This window comes from Triturus cristatus, chromosome 3_1, assembly GCF_964204655.1.
Source record: "Triturus cristatus chromosome 3_1, aTriCri1.1, whole genome shotgun sequence".
Classification (NCBI taxonomy): domain Eukaryota; kingdom Metazoa; phylum Chordata; class Amphibia; order Caudata; family Salamandridae; genus Triturus; species Triturus cristatus.
The window spans coordinates 691,149,354-691,170,795 of NC_140583.1; the positions used below are offsets into that span (position 1 = coordinate 691,149,354).

At 45.4% G+C, this 21,442-nt stretch overlaps 1 protein-coding gene across 1 annotated transcript in view; it reads left to right on the plus strand.

Moving 5' to 3' along the window:
- The window catches only part of LOC146860809 (sperm-specific sodium:proton exchanger-like), a 5,538,638-nt gene that overhangs the window by 2,296,024 nt on the left and 3,221,172 nt on the right, over nt 1–21,442 (plus strand). The gene's annotated exons all lie outside the window — the stretch shown is intronic.

The following is a 21,442-nucleotide window of genomic DNA, read 5'->3' on the forward strand; positions in this document are numbered from 1 at the left end:
GAACTACTTGAGGTTGAGGAGGACATAAAATCTCGGCCTGTGGTCAAAGCTGTCGGGGAGGACACTATACCGTTAGAATCCTATAACATTTTTTGCGACTTATTAGTGCCGGTTTTGGTGAAGCTTTGTACTGACATTACTAATGAGGTCGAGCCTCCTGACTCATGGAATGTTACTAATATCATCGTATTCCCTAAAAAGCCAAGTGACGACAGAGGCTCATATCGGCCAATATCGTTAATTAATATCTCTGCACCAACATATCAGAGGCAAGGGCATCATCTGCCAACTCCACATAATATACCACCCCCCGGGCGACAATCTGAAGTTCATTGATGAACTAATGGAAGTCATTACAGCCAACGCCAACTCACAAGTGCTGCAGATCTTTCTGGGAGACTTCAACCTCCATTGGAACAATTCTGGCGATCATGATGTAAGCGGTCTCAAATCCTTTCTGGCAGACCAGGAGCTGTCCCAATTCTGTGACAGCCCAACACACAACAAGGGGGAGACATTAGATCTCATCATAGCAAAAAAACATACTATATCACTAGAATCCATCCTCCCATGTGACTGGACTGATCATTACAGCATCTTCTTCGCCATCAACAGTAAGGTAACTCCAAAACGATGCCAACCTACTAAAACAAAACAATGGAAAAGGAATATCCAAAACATCAATCCCAACGCCCTGATATCCCAATGCAATTCAGCCCTGACCCCTTCAGCAGACATGGCTGACGTCCATGATCTCACAGACTTCTACAAAGTCACTATGCTTGAAATCCTTGATACCACAGCGCCCCTCCAAGAGAAAAATATCTCCTCCAAAATCTCCAAACCATGGTTCAACGAGAATCTAAACTCGGACCGGCGCAAGTTAAGACTAGCTGAGCGAGCTTGGAAATCAGCACCTTCCACTGATCATCTATACGAACTTAGGGTATTGAGAAACAATTACAACAGAAAAATCTTAAAAGCTAAAGCAGATTTCTTCAAAACACAGCTGAACAAAGCCATTAACCGACCCAAAAAGCTATTCGAAATCGTAAAACAACAATCGCTTAACTCTACAAATGTAGTGGAGCTAAGCAACTCAGCTACTCCGAGCTGCGACGAACTTGCCAAATTCTTCCTAGAACAGACTAGAGTCATTGAAAATGACATTCAATCCAAGAAGGTTCCCCAACAATCTACTGACCAAGAATCTACTCTTTACTCACAGATCAAGGACCTCTTTAGCTTTCCTATCGATGCTCCAAAAAACAATGCCTACTGGCACTCCTTCTCACCCATCCCTGAACACGAAATCTATAGCACCCTGCTAGCGATCAACCCTGCCAATCATTTATCCGATCCGCTACCACCATCTGTATTCAAAATGATAAAGACCTCTATTCTACCACTATGGGCAAAAATGGGCAAAAATTGTTAACGCCTCTCTGAGGCAAGGTTCCTTACCTGACTGCCTTAAAATAGGGCAGGTAGCGCCTATACTAAAGAAAGTCAACTCCCTCTCCACAGATCTCAACAACTACCGCCCTATATCCACCATCCCCACTCTGGCGAAGTTATTGGAAAAATGTGTTCAAATTCAACTTTGCAAACACATCGAGAACTTCAACCTCCTAAATAAACACCAATCCGGCTTCTGGCAAGGCCACAGTACTGAATCAGCACTCACTCATATAATGGATGACATCTTAAAAATGTTAGATCATAACGAATCGTGCTTACTGATACTCCTTGATCTACCTTCCGCTTTCGACACAGTTAAACACGACAATCTACTGGCCCTTCTTGAACGAAGGATGGGCCTTACCGGTCCAGTGTTACAATGGTTCACCTCCTTCCTAAGTAAGAGAACCCAAAGAATCAAGATGAAGCAATCACTCTCTCAGCCATCCATGGTCACCCTAGGAGTCCCACAGGGATCAGCACTATCACCAATCCTTTTTAATCTACTCATGGAACCCTTTGCCAATGCGCTGAACTCCGCAAACATTCTATATCACCTATACGCAGACGACACTCAAATATATATATAAATCTCCTAACCAGATGACCTCATTTCCCTCAACGCCATTCTACATAATACCCAAAACTGGCTCAATGGCAACCACCTCATGCTCAATACCAAGAAAACTGAGTTCCTCCTCATCTCCCCCCCCAATCACACACCCAAGATAGACTTATGGCTGAAGCATCTAACTTCCTTTGATTGCGCCCCACACTTCATTGACTCCGCAAAATCCTTGGGAGTTACCTATGACAAACATTTAAATATGCAGGCACAAATCTACAATGCCACCAAGGGAGCCAATTTTCAGCTGAGTATCTTAAGGAAACTTAAACCCTTCCTCCCACAGACTGATCTAAAAATGTCGGTTCAAGTGCTAGTACTTCCAAGACTGGACTATGGAAGCACCACGCTTTGCGGTCTTCTAAAATACAAGCTAGCACCGATCAGGGCATCGCTTAACGCTGCGGCCAGGCTGGTCTCCGGAACAAAAAGAAATAACCACATCACACCGGCCCTGAAGGCTCTGAACTGGCTGCCTTACAAGTCGAGAATACAACTAAAGATCGCCTGCATGACACATAAAGCCCTAAATAGCAACACCCCCAGCTATCTAGCGCAAAAGCTAGAGCGGTCGGGAGGTTGCAGACATACACGAAGCGCAAGCTCACTACCACTAAAACCTTAATCCTTCCACAAAAAGAGAACTGGGTGCAGAGCTTTCTCAGGTATCGCACCGAAGATCTGGAACAACCTTCCACCAGATATACGTAGAATCCCCTCTTTTACCACCTTCAAAAAAGAAGCAAAACTGTTTCTAATGAACAAATTAACATCCTAAATATTTAACACCTTGTTGCCTATTTGCCACCAATTATATCCAAACACCAATGTCTACCTCTTTTGTATTACATGTGATTTCCGACTGTATGTATAACTTGTGAGAATTATGTACTGTAAAGCGCTCTGATACCCCCGTGGGTCATGTTCACGCTATATAAAACTTTATAAATACATAAATAAATAAATAAATGTTAAAGTCTCCTCAAAGATTTTGGCTACACGTCTCGCTCCTATAATTCACAAACTAGTATCAGAGCAACAGCACAGCTTTGTCCCTGGGCGAGATACACCGGCTCATATTAGTACGACATAAGAGCCTTTGACGTCTCTGGTAAATTTGATAAACAGGTAGGGATAATTATGTTAGATGAGGAAAAGGCATTTGATAGAGTGGCGTGGGATGCCCTCTGGATGGTTATAGACACATGTGGACTCGGCTCTCAGTTTATTTTTGCGGTGCAGAAGCTCTATAGGAAGCCGGTGGCAGCTGAATGGTATCACATCCGCACGGTTCACTGTCCAACTGGGTACTAGGCAGGGGTGCCTTTTGTCGCCCTTACTGTTTGCTCTGTATATAGAGCAGTTTATCAGACACCTTCAACAGGATAGAGGGATTCCCCCAGTCTGTCTAAATGGCGTGGAATTAAAAGTTACTGCATATGCAGACGATGCGGCAGTTTTTTCCGCTAATCCCGGTAAAGCTATTGATAATATTATAGTACAAGCTGGAAAATTTGTTTTATTTTCGGGTTATAAGTTGAATGCAGCCAAGACACAAATAATTCAATCTGAAAATATATCACCCCTATTAGGGGTCACACAAACAGCTATATACCTTGGTGTCTGTCTTAGTAGCAAAGTTAGTGATATTTTATCTTTGAATTATGAGCCTCTACTCAAAACAATTATGGCTAAGTTGCGTAGTTGGCATCGGCTCCCGATTAGTATTTATGGAAGGTGCAACATAATTAGAATGAATGTATCACCAAACTTTTGTATCTATTCTGTGCAATACCTCTGGGGGGTTTATCAGGTTTTTTTCAAGCGGCTAGATAGTGCCATAGGTAGTTTCATTTGGGGTATATACGCGCTAGAAGGGCTCTCCAGTATATGACGGTACCATATATACAGGGGGGGCTCAAGCTCCCAGATTTCAAGCATTACTATTAAGCTTCGTTTCTCATACGGATCAGGAGTTTGTTATCTGGGGCTGAAGCGGAGTTGTGGTGTGCTTTCTATCAGTTAGCCTGTGGTACAACGACCGGGTTTCTGTTATATAAGACTTCTGACCCGAATTATTTCAAACAAGTTAAATTTAGGATGATTAAAGATGTTAGCAAGGTCTGGCGGGATATATGCAAACAATATTTATTGCCTCATGTACATCAGCATACGCTGATATGGGATAATCCTATGTTCCCCGACATATTTCCCGATATAATTGGGAAGGGTTGGAAACGTAATGGCATAAATCAGATTGGGCAACTGTATGATAAATGTGGGTTCCGGTGTTTTAGCTCAGAGTTTGGATTAGGGCAGAATATTTTTTTAAAATATTTACAAATCAGGGATTAACTAGTCAGAGGCCAGAGGCTATTAGTATTGCCAATTTCATCAGAAATAATATTAGGAATATATAAGAGTTCTGGCCGGGGTGCAATTAGTATGGCTTATCAGAAATTTTAGTGGCTGCTAATGATGACAGTTTGCATATAGCTAACAAACTAAGTCGGATGCTTAGGGCTGAAGTAACGGCTGAGGAAATACAGGAATCAATGGAGGTACTGGATAGGGCAGTAACCTCTGTTAATTTGAAATTACAGCAGCATTGTACAATTTATATGTTATATTACACACCAACGATTATTTCCAAGTGGGCAGGAGCCCGATATTCGGCCAAGTCATACTGCCCGAAATGCCAATTATATGCAGCTGATTTAAGGCATATGTTTGTTGACTGCCCTGGGCTAAATAGATTTTGGGCTGGAGTTTCTAAAATTCTCACTCCTGTTTTGGGCCCAAACTATCGGCTCATTGAGAAGGAAATATTTTAGGGGATCAAACGTGATGGTGTTAGTCTTGAGTACTTGTTAGCAACTATTATCTTAGTTTGTGCTCGTTTGTGCATTGCCAGCGTTTGGATGAATAATGCTGGCCCAAGTATTGGCGAAATGTGGTCTTTACTTAGACAAGTATAAGATATGGAGGCTGCTTTGGCAAAGGCCAGAGGGCCTCGATCTTGGTTAAAGTTTAATGGGATGTAGGCTACTATACAATGGGACTAATTAGGCATTGTCACTTTAGCACATTTGAATCTGTTAGTATATTATGACTCTCTCTCTTCCTCTGGTATAGACTTTTTCACATATATTTCAATCGACCTGCTCATTGAATCAATTAAATTGTAGAGTTAGGAAAGTATTGATTTTTCTTGAATTTTGAATAATGTAATTGTATTTGTGGTTAATGAACGAATAATTTGTACATAACTGATGTTTTATTCATATACTTCTTTTTTTCTTTTTTTTCCCCTTGTACTATATCGTGTAGTATTCATGCCTCCAAAAAAAAAAATTGAGCTATTGTAAACTGTGCTTCGCTCGGCTCCAGTACTTGGCACCCCTAATTACAATAAACTGCTTGTGTTGTACATTCATGAGATGGCTGGTTGTGCGCTCTCTGTCCTAACACACAAATTTGGAGATAAGCAACGGCCGTGTGCTTATTTTTCTGCTGTACTTGATCCAGTCTTGAGAGCCCTCCCGAGTTGTCTAAGAGCGGTCGCAGCCACTTCGATCAGACAATAAGCTGGACTCATGCTTGATACTGACCTCATAGTCATGGTACCCCATGCTGTGGAGACACTTCTGAATAAGACAAAGACACAGCACCTCATCAGTGCACGTCTTACTGGCTATGAATTGACATCGTTTGCTAAACATATTACGATCAAAATATGTGCTACTCTGAATCCAGCCACGTTACTACTCCTCCCTTCCGAATGTGATGACGTTAGCAAGCATGATTGTATCTTCCAGATGGAAGAAGAGACAAAAGGACACGTAGACTTGACTGACGTTCCCTTATCTGACCCACAAGTGGAACTATATGTTGATGGCTCTTGTTTCAAATCACCAGAAGGCACAACAATTGCAACATATGCTATGACCACTGTTAGAATTGGGGGTCTCTGGTTGGCACAGTTAGGTACTTGTGACAAGCAGGGACCCTCTCCTCCAGTCAGGGCAAGGGACTTACTCTTAAAAATAACCCCTGCTCACCCTCTAGGTAATGTGGCGCAAGCAGACAAGGCTAAACTTCAGAGCGTTATGGGTTAAGCATTTATGACCACATACAGCAATTCAATGTTACACCACAAATGGACGCCAGTCTAATTTTGTATCAAAAATAGGTTTCTTTATGTATGTCTCAACCAGACATAATACAAGACCCAGATAACGTTTAAAAAATGATGCCACAATACTATTTAGCAAAAGAAGAGTTTTTGTGTTAAAAAATGCGTAGTTCTTGTTTGGTACGTTTCACACCCTCTGTTTTACTCGCACGGTGGTGAAAAGAAGGTCTATAACGTGGCACCGGCCCGGCGGACACTCGGGTCCGAGGCGGGTGCTGTGGGCGTGCGAGGCATGCAACAATACCTTCTTGATAGGGCTCGGCTCGGACACGGCTTGGCAGGAGGTGAAGACAGTCCAGGCGCGTTGGGGCCCTGGATTGGAAGCGTTTGTTGCTCCTTGCAGCGCTCAAGCTGTACCTTCTTCAGCAGGGATGCCTTGGTGAGGTACGCAGTGAGGCACGAGGCGGCCGGTACGTGACAAACATACGGGCCGGACTCTTGGAGTGCGGCGCTGCCGGGGGACGGGATGAGCGCGGTGCACGGTGGCCGGTACGCTGCGGCATACGGACCGTACTGGATCGTGCGGTGCGCCCTAATCCTTTAACCAGCGGCAGGAGTGCGGCGATGTCAGTGCAGCTCCAAAAAAGGGGGGAGAGAAGGAAGTGAGGTGCGGGCGGCCCTTGCAGATGGTGCGAGCGACGGCTCAAGTTGAAAGCCGAGGGGCACGGAGAGCGGGGCGGCCAGGCACGCACTTCAGAGCGGACAGGGGTAGGAGTCGCACTCAAATCGCAGCTCTGACAGCAGGCAGATCTCTGGCAATATCCAGCGGGTTTTGAAGAAGGCAGGAGGAGTCCAATATTCCTGGGACTCCGTTCAGGGGGCAAGCTCACCCACAAGCCCTTGGAGATAGATTGAAGCACAAGTTCTGCAAAGTCTCTTTCAGTCTTTTCCTCTCCTTTCTCAGCAAGGCACCCACTGCAGGCCAATTCCCCAGGTCAGGGACAGTACTCCTCCTTCAGCTTTTCCAGGTCCTTCTAGTCGGGCAGAGGTTCTTCCTGGTTCAAGCAGGATCTGATTTCTGATTTCCTACATCCTATATTTATACTACATTTCTTTTGTTCTTTGCGGCCAGGGGGCCTTTGCCTAGTTCAGTCCGGTTTCTGAGCACTTTGTTGACATGATGCAGGCTTCTGCTTTCAGTGTGCAGGGCAGGGACATCAGACGCTCCACAGGAGGTGGAGCCAGCATTGTGGTGGCAGAGCACAGGCCTATTCAGTGTTCAGGTGCACTCCTCCCACGCATCTGGATGTAATCTTAATATTCACCACCTGGCTGCCCAGCCTGTCTCCTGGAATTCCCCAGCTCTGTCACTCACAGAAACCAGACAGCAGATACACATCAGAGCCGAGGCGGGCTGAAATGGTTAGGCAAGCTAATACCAACTTTCTAAAAGTGGTATTTGCAAACCCAGAACATTAAAATAAACTTTGATGAAAGATGTATTTTATTGTTCTGAGTTCAGGCGTACTAAACTCGAATTTCTACCATGTTCCCTGAGCCTCTAAGGATCATAGGATGTAACAATTCTAACAGCCCATTCTGGCCTATGAGAACAGTTAGCCTTACAATAGTGAAAAACGAAATTGGCTGTACTTCACAATTAGGACATGCCACACACATCAGGGCTTGTCCTACCTTATGCTTACAATGCACCCTGCCCTTAGGCCTACCGTAGGGGTGACTAATATGAAGTTAAGGCAAGGTTTAGGGACTGGCAAGTAGGTGCACTTGCGCAGCCAGCATGACAGTACCAGACCGTACGCAGGTTCTGCAATGGCAGACCTTAGACACATTTTACAAGGCTGCTTCTGTGGGTGGCACAACCAGTGCCGCAGGCCCACTAGCAGCATTTAGATTTACAAGTCCTGGGCACTCCTGGTGCACTATACTGGGGCCTGACAGTAAACCAAATAAGCCAATCATGGAATCCAATCAATATAGCAGTTTAAAATAAGGAGAGCATATGCACTTTAGCACTGATCAGCAGTGGTAAAGTGCCCAGAGTCATAAAATAGCCAACAACAGGTCAGAAAAAAAATATAGGAGGAAGGCAAAAAGATCAGGGATGACCCTGCAAAAAGGGCCAAGTCCAACAACCACACTGCATATAGTAGTAGAGACATCAGGGGTCCCTTATCAGTCCGCTCAAGCCGCTGAGCTTGCTGTTCTTATTCGAGCTTGCAAACTGAGTGAGGGATTGGGTGTTAATATCTATACTGACAGCCAATATGCCTTTGGGGTCGCACATAATTTTAGGCGACTCTGGGCTGAGAGAGGGTTCCTTACTACCCATGACACCAGAATTCAGCACGGGCACCTTATGGTGAGGCTTTTGTCTGCTTTGACACTCCCCAAGAAATTGTCCATAGTGGAGTGGAGTGCCCACCGGAAGGTCACTGATGATGTAGGTAGGGGAAATGCTTTTGAAGATCAGACAGCTAAGGAAACGACCCGGACAAAGATGAAAAGGATGTTTGTAGCAGGTCCGGCTCAGTGGGTTTCTGATGTTGTCATGTTTGAGGACACTCTTGAGATCTTAAGAGAGATACAAAGCAAAGCCACAGTAGAAGAGTTAGCAGTGTGGCAGGAAAGTACAGCACGATTGAACGATGAGGGATGTTGGATTGATAAGTCAGGGAAGCAGAGATGGATGTTGCCAGATGCATATGTTCTCCCCGTAGTCACTATGGCTCACGACCCAACTTATATTAATGCTAAGGGTATTTGCAAGTTGTTGGACCCTGTATGGCAGAATGATAATCTCTCTAAGACAGCTGCACATTTAGTAACGTATTGTATGGTGTGCATGATGCACAATCCTGGAAAGGGTACCCCTACACCACCTGGTAACTTTGCACCACCCACTTTTCCTTTTGGGGTCCTTCAAAGGGATTATATATAATTAGAGAGATGCAACAATGAAGTATGTTCTGGTGGTTGTATGTGCATTCAGTAAATAGGTTGAGGCTTACCCCAATAAGGACAATGCAGCCTTTACAACTGCAAAGGTACTCCTGTAGAAGTTCTTTCCTTGTTTCGGCTTGCCCCGATTGATTTGGAGTGATAACGGAAGTTATTTTAATGCATAAGTGATCCAATTGGTTTGTGATGGTTTACACATAAAGCAAAAGTACATTGCTGCCAAAAGTACGCAGTCAGCAGGTTTGGTTGAGAAGCATAATGGTACTCTCAAGTAGGGTTGGGCGGAATTTGCGTAATCACGTTACGCAAATCTTTGCGAAAACGTTAAAAATCTCCGAGAACACGCGGAAATATCACGAAGACGCAGAAGTTTTTGTCCCTCCTGTTTGCGATGTTTTTTGCGTGATCGTGTTGAAAATGTGTCGCCAACTTGCCCATGCGGTCGCTAATGGACGCGGACATCTTGTTTTCACTTGTCCCGCCCGCTCGCGATGCTATTTCCTGTTCCGGGTCGCGCAATGCATGCTCACGCATGTTCGCGATAGGTATTTCCTGTTCGGCAACGCGTATTACGTGTTCGCGACGCTTTTTGCGTGCTAGAGGGGAAAATATCTTGCAAGATTGCCCATGTGGTCTCAATGGGCGCGGCCATCTTGTTTTTCACTCTACTGCAATGGTTCTGGGGCCTGCTTTTCAATCCTCTCTCTATCTTTTCAATCCTTTGTTTCTTAAAACTTTATTTTGATCTTTTTCATTTATTATCTCTCTCTCTATTTTCCTGATTCCATATTTTTTCTACTTTTTGTGTGTTTTTTAACTACTTTTTCACTCTTTTTCTATTACCTGCTTTTTTCATTTCTTTTACTTACTTTTTTAAATTTTACATTTTCTTTTCCGCCCCCCGCCTACCCCAGAACCATGTCAAAGGGCCACAGGGCGCATCGCAGCCAGAGCCGCGGTGCCCACAAGGGGTGCAAGCACGGGCCTTATTTGGGGAGGTGGAGTTGGCCGCACTGGTTTTTTTTGTGCAGCGCCACCTCCCCTTAACCCTGGCAGCAGGCGGAAGGCCTGGGTCCGGGTTCGGGCTCCGGGAGCGTCGGCAGCGGTGGGGAAAGGTGCGCTGGGCAGTGTTTCGCTGCTCTAGTGTCCAGCGCAGCCAGAACCAGTTGACGCTCCGGTGGTTTGATATCCTGGACCGGGAGCAGGACCTGCTGGACCTGCTAGGAGTGGAGGTCCCGGGTCTTGGTGAGTAGCTATTTAAATATTACTACTTTGTGTCTGTTCTTCTGCTCTGTGTTATATATTGCAAATATATTTTTTTTCTGACCAGCTAGAATGCTGCTGCTTACATTACAGGTAATTTACGTTTAAAAGTCTTCTGTGATTGTTATGACACAGGTGCTCTCCGCTGCTAATCTTGTTATTTGCAACTTTGCGTTTGTGCTCATTTTGCGTGATTATTTAAGAGTTTCTTTTAGAAAAATTAAGTTAGGTAATGCTAGAGTGACTCTATTCCTTTCTTTGTCCTGTCACTAAGAGATAGGGGTAGATTGACACTTAGGTTTAGTTACTTATTATGAATTTGTAATTTTTTAGTGGTCTGCAACGTGTGACGCCATCTCTGTTATGTCACGTGCTGTTGAATGCTGCTAGTGCTTACCCCAGTCCTTAGTAGAACCTTTTGTAGTTTGTTCAGTGAGTGGTAATAGGCTTAGCACTAGCAGAACATCAGCATCAACCAACCAACAATTTGGTGTATGCAAAAATGCAGGCAGATGTCCTCCATTTATGCATTTTTGAGGACTAAAAGAAGTGGGAATGCTTACTTAATGTACAATTGGCACACCTGGAATAGGTGGACTAGGTCAGGTGGTACGTACTACTTAGGCTTAGTTAGTATTCTGGAATCAAAATGGAACTCTGGATTAGTGTAGTTAAATAATAACTAGTCGGTCTGCGAATCCCCCGATACTACTTGTTGACCAGATTAGATAGGTCAATTTTATTGCAATTGTTGTTTACACAAATGTTTTTTGACAGTCTTTTAAAAATATTTTATTTGTTTCACACCAATCATCAATGTTTGTCTCTTTCTTTCTTATATCTTTCATGATCAGCACCCAGGGGCAAGAAAACGGGGGCAGAGTCGGCGGGAGCAGTTCCACAACACCGAGGACAGGAGGACCAGAATGAGGGCTCTTCTACTGGCCCCAGTAAGTCTTCCTGTTTTTAATATTAATAATTCTTATTCACTAACTTTTACTGCACCATATTTTTTCCGAACTATTGTTTCCGTTTCCTAATGCTATTTTTTACGAACAATTACCCTTCGATCTAGACTATCTGTTTCTAAATTCTTGTTATCCCTGCCTCTAACTGCCTCTGCTATGACTCTCTGTACTACTACTATTAGTCTGGCTGTAGCTAAGCATGCCCAGTTGGCCACTCTTTATTTAAAAGGTTTTAAATAAAACTCAGATTCACCAGTAGCTCTAGCCATTGAGTCCACTCCTTTGGGTTGTCCTCTTGTACTCCTTCTATTCTTCTTAATCTTTGAGGCTTTATTAATCTTGATGTTTTTCAACAATTCCCATCAACAAAATGCCCAACCAGATTTTACTATTTTGATAGGAGAGGACATACTACTACTGTTGTAGGGATTTTCCACATACAGAACATCGCACAAGAAAATAGGATGTTGGTGATGGGAGGTTGGAGCTTCCTCACACCTCAATCAGAACAGAACCCACCACAATCCCCTGCCCGACTAGTTATAATAGTGTTTCATTACTATTAGCTCTCCGAACCCCCTCCAAAGATACCCAATGAGTAGACAATCCAGAAAATAACACTCCAGTTGTGGAAGCAATGCACATGCACACCCTTCCTTTTGCTCGCTCACTCGTGTAAGTTCATCCACACCAAATACCACCGAGTCTATGTAAGTTCAAAAGTTTTATTTGCAATTGACAAGCTCTGTACGTTGTTCTATAATGCAGCACCAACAGCAAAATGCATAAGATTAAAACTATAAACAATGTTGCACTTAGTTACACTCACAACAACTACAAGTCCATAGAACGAAGAAATAAAAATGCGAAATCATGATAACTGAACAGGGGTGGAAGCACCACCATCCCCTTTGTAGGAATATAGTTTATATAAAATTATAGATGAAGATCTCTGAGCGAACTCCTTGGACCCCTCACCTCAGAAGAACCTAGTACTGGATACATCCTAAGCTCTGCAAAGCTCTGGTTCGTAGAAGGGAATCTTCCGTCTGTTAGGAGAAAAATGGTGCGCGTTAGTATATTGCAAGCATTTCTCAGTCATGCCAAAAAGTGTAGCATTTAGGATAAGCAATGTGGACTAACACCAGAACTCCATAACAAAGTGGCTTGTTTTATTTGACCTTGTACGCAGCGCTTAGACAGTAGCAGTATGAGCTCATGTGGGCTCAAAGGCGTCACTCTTTATACAACAAGCTGTGAGGTAACAACGCGTTTGCAAAAATAAAAGACACAAAGGTAAAATGGTTGCATGGCTCGGGTTAACTAAGCAAATAATAGAATGGCCATAGGGACCATATAACTACTAGTGTATACTCTATTACTACCTGATTTGTACTAGTGATGTATGTTGTATATGTATGTATTACTATTAACTCATTTTTCAATCTTGCTAATGGAAAATAGGGGGAGGTGTATATGACATCTAAAAAATGTCTAAAGTTTTTTCAAGGCGCTCTACCAACCATCAGTGCTGGGACCAGCGTCGAAGGCGATGCAGATGCTGACAGAGGAGAGGATGCAGCAGTTGCAAGAGGAGCTGCAGGGGGTGAGCCAGCAGCAGTGGCGGGCGGTGGTAAGTTAGATTCCTAATCCTTACTTATTGACATTACACTCACTGCAAGGGTGTCATGTATAATACTGTACAGTTGACTTACAAAGTAAGAGGTTGAAGACACCCTTTACTTAGCATTAGTAAAAGCATTAGCGGCGGGAGTGTTGAGTAACCAATGGCCTCTTCTATCTGATTTCAACTCAGCTGTAAAAGTTTTATGGAGAAGACTAAAATTCAGATCAGATTACCTTGATGGATGGGTTGAACGAAAAGGGAAAAAAGAGTGGAAGGAAGAAGAAAGGGCAAGATTTAATATTTATGACTGGCAGAGAAGGATAAATGGGATGCATGCATGCATAGATGGCTGATAGGAATAAGATGCATGGTTGGTTGAATGACTGAAACTCCCACAAATGTTAAAGTCCAAGAAAGTGGGAGGATAGATACATACCACAAATGTTATGTACTGTGCTTGCTAGTGCTACCGTGACACTGTGTAGAAATAATTTGTCTTACTGCTTTGCTAAGACTATATTTTACAATAGTTTTGTTTTTTCTTTTTCATATATAGCTACTCCTTCCAAGGGGAAACCTGACAGGAAGGAGGTGGCAGCCAAGGCCCAGCACCGGAAGCTGAAGGCCATACAGACTATATATCGTCGGCTGGTGGTTCTGGAAGAGGAGGAGGAGGAGGCGGCAGCAGCTGCAGCCTCCTCCAATGCCCTGGGCCCCAGTCACCGCCCTCCAGTGGTACGTCACCACCGTCTGGCAGCCGCCTGCCGCCGCCCCTCCATCAGTGCTGCCCCCCCCTGTGGATGCAACTGCCATGCATTGAAGCACCGTGTTGCCCGCCTGGAGGAGCAAGTACGTGTCCTCCAGAGTCAAGCCCGCCGAACTTAAGACCCTGTTTATTGCCCCTTTTTTTATTATTCTTTGGGTGGGTGGGAATCATACATTGGGTTTCTCTTTTCATTGGACAATTGGACATTTTGTTTGACGTTTTCTTTACGGACATTGGTTGGGGTTAGGGAGAGGGGTGGGTCAGGTGTTATGGGATTTTTTTACATAGTTTATTTTTGTAAGGGTATTAAATAATATATTTCTACTTTACATACAATGTTGTTAATGTTTTCTGGGGGGGGTTACTGTTTTACATCACACTGTATCCTTCTTTCCTTGCTGGTGCAGGGCCTCCCACAGCCAGTGTTTGATTTTAATAATTGGATGACTTTGTCCTACTAGTACTCTTCTACTCTAGGCATTCTGCAACTGGACTCAAAGGGGTGTGTGAAATTGAAGTGAGAGAGACTCTTCGAGGAGTAGTAGAATGAAGTACAGTACAGAACAATAATATGCAAAAATACAACAAAACATAATGGTGGTGGGGATAGCCTAGTAGTACACAAAGTTATAAACTCTAGTTGTGTCAAGTCACTTGACTAGGCCTACAGTACACTGGGCACAAGCGTAACTGTTAGTGCTGTGTAGGAGGATGACAACAAATCCATTAATCCAATCAATGCCGGCAATTAATGCTGATGTATTAGGTTCCTTTGGTAAAAAAAGTACCTCACAAATATGCTGCTCATGGGTGGGCAAGCAGAAGAAGATCTCCGCCCTGCCTTGAAATTGAAGTACTGTTGCTTTTGCCACATCCGCCCCAGCAAGCCTGTGATAAATTATTGGTGTATATTTAATTTAGTCATACCTCAATAAGTCACACAGCCCCGGGGAAGAGGGATAGGGTTTGTTGAATGGTGGGGAAGGGGGGTTTGGGGAAAGGTTGGAGAAAGAAAAACAGTACACATGGACAAACAACAAATGACAGAATCTTTGTAGACTACCATATCCATGTCAATATGTTAAGGAGAAAAAGGAAATGCATGCATGATGATGATAAGGAGACCCATATTACATACAGTTTGTGTTCAGTGTTACCGAGCTTACTTTTACAGATAGCAAAAAAAAAAAAAAGAATATCTGTAGGGATGATTTATAAACAGAGAGCAAACCTAATGATAATGATAATAATAATAGTAACAACAAGAACACACTGTTGTAATGATTGTAGACAAAAAAATGAATCTAATTATTTAAAAGATGATGAAAGTTGATACTGTTACTGTGTTATCCTGGTCAAATGGGGAGTTGAATCTTGGCATTCCTCTTGGTCCTCCCTTCCATGGATGCTCCGTCCATCAATCTTGGGTGGACGCCACTGCCTGCCTGGCAGATGTAGATTCATTGGTAAGGTAAGTGTGCATTGTTTTCCCAAGTATAGCACAGGGTAAGGCCCGGTCTGTAATTGTAGATGCAAAAACAAAAGGGATATTGAGAAACCAAGTTGAAAAAAATGCACAAGTTATGGTGTAGTGCAACAAGAACACTTTCCGAGGCGGCATGGATGCATCATCTCTACTCTAGTCTGTTTCCAGCATTAACCTACAACACCAACAGGATTAGAGCAGGCCCACGGTGATGGCACCCTTTGCACATCCTCCATTTAGCGTACGTTTTTTGAAAGAGTTGGACAAAGAACATATCCAGCAACATAGCATTTTACAATTTAAGTGACTAAATCAATGCTCCGCAGTCATACCACCGCTACACTTGACTCCACCGCTACACCGACATTTAGGTCTGCTGTGGTTGTTGTTTACTTGTTTACCTTTTATGCCACTCATGAAATGCCCTGACTTATTCCATTAATCATCTTCGATCCGTGTACTGAGTGACTGTGAAGATACTATGTCACTGTGGTCATCATGATGGTGTTGTTCAACTCAGTCTGCAGTGTACCGAGTGAGTCCCCTTCCTTTATTCAAAATGCAATGTATCGGCCTGCAGTAGAAGTACAAGTTTGTTATTAAAAATACAAGAAGGGAAAAGGGACTTGAGTTACTTTTAGTGTGTAGATTATGACATAAATTACACAATGAAGTAAGTTCATGCACAACAAACAACAGCAAAATCACTCAGTCAGCGTACAATGCACGGCATCATTCATTACCTGTTCCTTCTCATCTTTAGTTAATGGGCAGTTTCTCTCAGATCAGAAAGGAGGATAGCTATAGTAGTCATCATCAATCATGTTCCACTTCTTTTGGAGGGACTAGGAAATATTTTCTTTTTTCTTTTATTTTGCACCATCCAATCATCATTTGTCTTCTTGAGGGCAATGGATTTAGGGAGATTCAGGAGGATGGAGGAGCAGGATTGGGAGGAGTGTACTGTGATATGCAGACAGCTGAAACTTGTATATGGCAATAAAACAATTAGAAGACGGTGGTGATGGATTTGTTGTGATTCAAAGTTTCTAACCAGAAAGACAGACACACATATAAAAGAAAATAAGGGAGGAAGACAGTAAGAAGTGCAAGCCTAATTGTCAGGGAAGTATAGCTCGTCCTCAAACTCTGGGGGTTCAACCAGATGTAGGTAATCATCATCTAACACACCACTTCCGTCACCTGAGCCGCGGTCCTCATCTTCCTCCCTTGATTCATGTATTGTGTAATTCGGTGGTATAAAGTGCTGATTCATTTTGATCATGGTTAACCTCTCCACATTTTTGGGCAAGAGACTGGTCCTTCTCACTGTTACAATGGAACCAGCAGCACTGAAAACACATTCAGAAGAGACATTTGTGATAGGGCAAGCCAGATAGTTTATTGCCAGCCTGCTGAGCAGTGGCCACTGGCCCCTTTTCCCATACCAATACCGCAATGGGTTTTGATCAATGTACACCTCTGTTGGGTCGTCCAGATAGGCCTGGACCATCCGCTCAATGTTCAGGGGGTGCTAAACTTTTTTCGGGCTCTTTTCTCGTTGCATCAGCACTTGACTTACCAATGCCTTGCTGTAAATACCAATCCTGTAACGATTTTACTGGGCCTAATGATCCAGTTCTTGCTGTTGTCGATAGTGTTGGTGAGTGTTCTGAGCCAAACGCATTGCCCTCAGGCTCGAAGTTGAACTTGACGCCGGATGCCCTGCTGCAGTACTTGTTGTGGGTTTATCTAGCGGGCTTTTAATTAGCAGCTGTTCATTTTCCAACTTACTCGCTGACTCAGCTATCCAAGTTTTGTACCGGGCAACACCCATTTCTGAAAAAGGAATTAATGTCTTCAGTGCCCATTTTGTCCGTGGATCCAGAATTGTGGCACAAATGTAATGTTTTTGTGACAAAATCTTATATTTCACCCTTGTATTGTCAGCTAAGCGACGGGCTAAGCTCTCCACCAACTCATATGCTTCTTTTTTTCCTCTACATCTTTGTATGCTTCAGACACCTCCTTCAGCTGATACTCTAGTATTTGCAACAATAGGATAGCTTGGCCCATAGTGCAGTCCTCCTTGCTGACTTCACGTGTGAAGACCTCGAAAGGAAGAAGCATCTCAGTTAGGCATTTAACTAGGCACCAATGGTCCATCTGAAGGGTCATGCCTTTCACAGTTGCATCCCCTCTTCGCACGACATATTCATTGATTGGCCTGTACTGCTCAAACAGAAGGTCAAGCATGTAATAAGTTGAGTTCCAACGTGTTGCCAGCTCCTGGATGAGTGCTTTGACTGGCATTCTATAGTCACGTTGAATGATCCTCAGCTGCTTCCGAGCTTTAAAAGAATGGCTGAAATGAGTGCATATTCTTCGGCAGGTGGTCAGTAAGTTGCTGACTATGGCTTCTTTTTTCAGAAAGTCTTGAACAATAATGTTAATGCAGTGCACCAAACACGGAACCCTGAAATAGGAACCAAGCTCCGTGGCCTTAAGTACATTACTGCCATTATCTGTGGAAACAAAACCAATCTTAAGCCCTCCAGGGCGCAGCCATTCAAAAACCTTGCTGTGAAACTCTTCCAATACATTTACAGCAGTTTGAGATTTCTCCATGGCGAACATGGATACAGTTGCATGTTTCCGAGTAGCTTTAAAAATCTCAGCTGTGTCAACAGCACCTACTTCAGTTAGCTTATCTCTAACCCCCACAAATGAGACCCAGTGTGCAGTGATGCACATGTAATCAGTGGCTTGGCAACTGGTCCACATGTCTGTTGTTAGGTGGATATTGTGAACCAATTCCAGCACATCATGATGTAGTGCTGGAAGAGTAACTCTTGCAAAATAGGACCGGCTGGGAACCTTCCATTTAGGGCAGATGGTTGACACAAATTCAAGGAAACCCACCCCTTCCACAAATTAAAAACCAGCTTCGCATTGTACAACCGTGCCGTTGGGTGGTTGCGTTGGTACTGCCCCTCCAACCTAAGCATGCTGTCAATGGTAGGCTGGATTATTTTCCTTTGTGGTGCAGTTGTTTTCTTTAACCCAGTTAGGCTCAACGATGCACTTTGTTTCTTTGCTGTACTACTCGGTCGCCTTGGTGTCTCAGCCTGACTCTGACTCTTACTGCGGTGCCACTGAGATGTTGCTGAGGAGGATGTGGGAGGTACCACTACACTACTGGGGACAGGGCTAGAAATGTCTCTTGTTCACCTTCCACCGCGATAATATCGTCCCCTGATTCTTCATGCCCAACAACAATGGGTTGAGTTTTACTTTGTTCTAAGCGAAGTAGGTGAGCCTCCCACACAATAGTGTGGTGTATTTTGAGATGACTTGTTTGACCTCCCGTACCATAGTTTGTACCAAGCTACCCCGCCTAACAGCATGTCGACAAATTGAGCATATAGCAATGTTCTCCTCCTTACTGCTAACCGAAAAGAAGTCCCAAACTGGGGAGGAAAACTTTCTGGTGCTGCTGGATGTGCCACTTTCAATACTAGATGAACTGGAGGGTGTGCTTGGAATGTGACTCTGTGCAGCTACACTGTGACTTCTACCACTACCTACTGAGGTGGTGGTGGAGCTGGATGTAGGTCCCTGCCTTTCCTTTGCAAATGAAAATATGGAAGCTGAAGGTCGTGGTGGTGTTACCTGTGTTGGTGGTATCCGTGCTACATCCCTTGCAGCCATTTTGGATAGGGTAATAATGTTGGTCTCCATATCCTATGGGCCGGGAGTGAGGTACGTGATGACTGGCTCGTCATCATCATCATCCCCCTCCCCCTCTTGTACATCTACCTCCATACCTCTAGGGCTTTCTGGAACCTTCCTTTTCACTAGCCTTGTCTTGTGGCGTGCATCACTCTCAGACTGAGCTGGTGGCTTCCAAGTGGCATCAAGATCATCAGAATCAAGCGCGCAACCAAGATGGCCGCGTAGGTGCGAGGCTCCCGAGGACCTCCGCAACCTCCTACATTTATCCTGTATTCATCCTGCCTCGGTTGAGGGGACTGTGTTGGTGAGCCTGAGCTGAGGTGGTACCCGTTTCCTGTTCTCAAATCGGACCTCGGGTGCCGGAGTGAGCACCGATTGAAGTTTGCGGCCTTCTCCTCGCCGGACCCCGGATTTGCGCTGGGGGGTGACCTGGTGGCAAAGTGAACAACAACGGCGGGCTGGGCCTGGCGAGTCGCGTACCCCGCACTTTCGCTTTCACTTTCGCACCCCCTCGCCTTCTCTGCGAGTGAGATCGCGGAGCTCTTTGTGTTGGTGTGGCCTCGCTGGGGGACCCTGCCTGCCTGCCGGCTGTGACCCACCCCGCCGATCTGGGGTGGCCCCCCCGGAGCTCGTGGCCCCGATTGCCTGCCCTCTACGGCGTCACTGGTGCGATTGTGAGAACTGTGGCGATGGCCACGAAACAAGATGGAGATCGATCAAAGACCAAGTCGACCCGGCGTGGCGCCGTACATCAGGCCAACATCATGGACCGCTATACCCTCCAGAGGGGATCTCCTGGCGGACCACACAAGTCCTCTGAGGGCCCTTCTGATGCCCCGGACTTGCCCACGGATCTGACTCTGCAAGACGTCATGGGCGCCATTGCCGAGATGAAGGCCTCGGTGGGCCAGCGGTTCGATACCCTGGCACATAAGATCGACGCGGTCCTCGTGGATGTTGGCCTGGTGAGGGCTGATCTCTCCAAGACCAACGACCGGGTTGATTCTTTGGCCCAAACCGCATCGGGCCTCACGACTGAGGTGGCGGCCCTACAAACGGAGGTGCGCCGACTTCGTCAGGCGAGTGCACTTATGGATCGGCGCCTTGAGGATACCGAGAGTCGGGCCCGGAGGAACAACATCCGCATCATCGGGGTACCCGAGGGACGGGAGGAAGCGGCGGCGGATCTATTTGTGGAAGACCTGATCACTACCCATCTCCAGCCTCGGGGACTGAGTACATTTTTTGCCGTGGAGAGGGCCCACAGAGTTCCCGGGGGAAGGCCGAAGGTCGGAGCCCCTCCGCGACCTCTCATTGCCCGGATTTTTAATTTTTGGGACAGGGACGCGATCTTGCAAGCCTCCAGACTGCAAGGGCCGATTAAGCTGGAAAATATGGAGGTGAACTTTTACCCTGATTTTACCCAAGCGGTCCAAAAGCAGAGACTGAGCTTCCTGGGCGTCAAGCGCCGACTTTGGGACATGAACCTAAAATATGCCATGCTCTTCCCGGCCAAGCTGCGAGTGGAGGTGGATGGTCGCACGCACTTTTTTGATCGTCCCGAAGCGGCCGGGGACTGGCTGGATACTCTGTCTGGGGATCGTGATCGAGATGGCGGGGGGGGCGGCGGGAGGAGACGGCCCACTGGATCGGGACTGAGGGGGTTGATATTGGTCCTCACTCTGGACGACTATGATGCCACTTTCGACCAAGCTTCTGTCTTTGTTCTTTCCTCTCCCATGGAGGTTGGGTGGGGTCTGGAAGGGGTACTCTTTCCTCCTCTAGGGGGTCTAGCTAGTTTCATTATATAGGGGCGACAGGCACACTGCAAGTTGGGGGGGCTGTCCGGGCTCATGCAGGGGTGCAGGGAGGGGGGAGTTTTGTTGGGGCGGGTGGGTTGGGGTGGGGTGTTGTTCGTTTACACCACAAGGCAAATGTATCATTGTGTTATCTCTAAAGTGCTCTCTGGGGGACGAGTGATGGCTTCTGTTTATGACGGGGGGTAGGGGACTGAGTTTGTTGTCCTGGAATGTTAATGGACTGGGGGACAGGATAAAACGAGGTGTGGTCCTGCAGTTCTTGAAGCGAATTTCGCCCGATATAGTTTTTCTGCAGGAGACACACCTCATTGGCAACTCCTTTCGTGCTATGAATCGACGTGGCTACCGCCTTGTGGCCCATTCGGGCTTCACGTCTGGTTCAAGGGGTGTGGGCATTATGGTTAAGAACTCGCTCCCGTTGGAGATTGATGAGGTGCTCCATGACGACAGGGGACGTTACACGGTTTTGGTGGGCAGAATGGAGGGCAGAGTGGTCGTTTTTGTGTCAGTATATGTCCCGCCGGGGCTGCAGACGACCACCTTTGCGGACCTGGGGCGCCTCCTCCTTGGCCTT